Source organism: Cebidichthys violaceus, unplaced genomic scaffold (assembly GCF_023349555.1).
Source record: "Cebidichthys violaceus isolate CVI_PGR_0920_01 unplaced genomic scaffold, fCebVio1.0.p SCAF_127, whole genome shotgun sequence".
In the NCBI taxonomy this organism is placed as follows: Eukaryota; Metazoa; Chordata; class Actinopteri; order Perciformes; family Stichaeidae; genus Cebidichthys; species Cebidichthys violaceus.
In genome coordinates, this window is record NW_027176293.1 from 57,501 (window position 1) to 60,000 (window position 2,500).

Consider the following 2,500-nt stretch of genomic DNA (forward strand, 5'->3'; position numbering starts at 1 on the left):
ATGTGAGAAAGAGGCAAGATTGAAGAAGAGATGCATGAAAAGACGTGAGTAACAGTAAAAAGGGAAAAGAGAATCAATCAATATCATATCAATATTTTCTTCATTTTGGAATGTTAATCAATGAACTGGTTTAGGTTCGTTCACATTTTGCAATTGACCTACTGTTGTTGGTATTTGAGTCTTTTCAAGCCGGTTCCGACGAACAGGTCAGAGTTCTCTGTGAAGAAAAGTAAAGTTTAATTCACCATTCACCCTACCATTCAAAGAACTGCTTCATTTTTTAAAAACGGGGTCCCTTGGAACATAAAATGAGATTTCTTAAACATGTCCTAAATGTACTATAAATGACAGCAATTTGTAACAGCTTTTAAAGGACTATGTGTTGGAGACAAACTTGCTTACGGCCATACCTCTCTGATTGCGCCCGATCTTGTCCGATCTCGGAAGCTAAGCAGAGTCGGGCCTGGTTAGTACTTGGATGGGGGAATATCTGGTGCTGTAAGCTTTTTCACTTTTCTCTCCATAAGGCAGAGGACACTGCTGCTTTTTTATTTGACAAAGATGTGAGAATGAGGCAAGATTGAAGAAGAGATCCATGAAAAGAGGTGGGTAACAGTCAAAAGGGAAAAGAGAATCAATCAATATCATATCAATATTTTCTTTATTTTGGAATGTTAATCATGAACTGGTTTAGGTTCGTTCACATTTTGCAATTGACCTACTGTTGTTGGTATTTGAGTCTTTTCAATCCGGTTCCGACCAACAGGTAAGAGTTCTCTGTGAAGAAAAGTAAAGTTTAATTCACCATTCACCCTACCATTCAAAGAACTGCTTCATTTTTTAAAAACGGGGTCCCTTTGAACATAAAATGAGATTTCTTAAACATGTCCTAAATGTACTATAAATAACAGCAATTTGTAACAGCTTTTAAAGCACTATGTGTTGGAGACAAACTTGCTTACGGCCATACCTCTCTGATTGCGCCCGATCTCGTCCGATCTCGGAAGCTAAGCAGAGTCGGGCCTGGTTAGTACTTGGATGGGAGACTGCCTGGGAATACCTGGTGCTGTAAGCTTTTTCAATTTTCTCTCCATAAGGCAGAGGACAATGCTGCTTTTTCATTTGACAAATATGTGAGAAAGAGGCAAGATTGAAGAAGAGATGCATGAAAAGACGTGAGTAACAGTAAAAAGGGAAAAGAGAATCAATCGATATCATATCAATATTTTCTTCTTTTTGGAATGTTAGTCAATGAACTGGTTTAGGTTCGTTCACATTTTGCAATTGACCTACTGTTGTTGGTATTTGAGTCTTTTCAAGCCGGTTCCGACCAACAGGTCAGAGTTCTCTGTGAAGAAAAGTAAAGTTTAATTCACCATTCACCCTACCATTCAAATAACTGCTTCATTTTTTAAAAACGGGGTCCCTTTGAACATAAAATGAGATTTCTTAAACATGTCCTAAATGTACTATAAATGACAGCAATTTGTAACAGCTTTTAAAGGACTATGTGTTGGAGAAAATCTTGCTTACGGCCATACCTCTCTGATTGCGCCCGATCTCGTCCGATCTCGGAAGCTAAGCAGAGTCGGGCCTGGTTAGTACTTGGATGGGAGACTGCCTGGGAATACCTGGTGATGTAAGCTTTTTCACTTTTCTCTCCATAAGGCAGAGGACACTGCTGCTTTTTCATTTGACAAATATGTGAGAAAGAGGCAAGACTGAAGAAGAGATGCATGAAAAGAGGTGGGTAACAATAAAAAGGGAAAAGAGAATCAATCAATATCATATCAATATTTTCTTCATTTTGGAATGTTAGTCAATGAACTGGTTTAGGTTCGTTCACATTTTGCAATTGACCTACTGTTGTTGATATTTGAGGCTTTTCAAGCCGGTTCCGACCAACAGGTCAGAGTTCTCTGTGAAGAAAAGTAAAGTTTAATTCACCATTCACCCTACCATTCAAAGAACTGCTTCATTTTTTAAAAACGGGGTCCCTTGGAACATAAAATGAGATTTCTTAAACATGTCCTAAATGTACTATAAATGACAGCAATTTGTAACAGCTTTTAAAGGACTATGTGTTGGAGACAAACTTGCTTACGGCCATACCTCTCTGATCGAGCCCGATCTCGTCCGATCTCGGAAGCTAAGCAGAGTTGGGCTTGGTTAGTACTTGGATGGGAGACCTCCTCGGAATACCTGGTGCTGTAAGCTCTTTCAATTTTCTCTCCATAAGGCAGAGGACACTGCTGCTTTTTCATTTGACAAAGATGTGAGAATGAGGCAAGATTGAAGAAGAGATCCATGAAAAGAGGTGGGTAACAGTCAAAAGGGAAAAGAGAATCAATCAATATCATATCAATATTTCCTTTATTTTGGAATGTTAATCAATGAACTGGTTTAGGTTCGTTCACATTTTGCAATTGACCTACTGTTGTTGGTATTTGAGTCTTTTCAATCCGGTTCCGACCAACAGGTAAGAGTTCTCTGTGAAGAA

At 38.7% G+C, this 2,500-nt stretch overlaps 3 non-coding genes and 1 pseudogene across 3 annotated transcripts; all 4 read left to right on the forward strand.

Annotated features, from left to right (window-relative positions):
* Positions 1–396: 396 nt before the first annotated feature.
* Positions 397–505, forward strand: LOC137869983 (5S ribosomal RNA; annotated as a pseudogene).
* Positions 506–956: 451 nt separating this feature from the next.
* Positions 957–1,075, forward strand: LOC137870008 (5S ribosomal RNA). Its single transcript, XR_011102660.1, has one exon. It is a non-coding gene; the product is annotated as a 5S ribosomal RNA (ribosomal RNA).
* Positions 1,076–1,527: 452 nt separating this feature from the next.
* On the forward strand, positions 1,528–1,646 carry LOC137869693 (5S ribosomal RNA). The gene has a single exon (XR_011102426.1). It is a non-coding gene; the product is annotated as a 5S ribosomal RNA (ribosomal RNA).
* Positions 1,647–2,098: 452 nt separating this feature from the next.
* Positions 2,099–2,217, forward strand: LOC137869721 (5S ribosomal RNA). The gene has a single exon (XR_011102453.1). It is a non-coding gene; the product is annotated as a 5S ribosomal RNA (ribosomal RNA).
* The last annotated feature ends 283 nt before the right edge of the window (positions 2,218–2,500 follow it).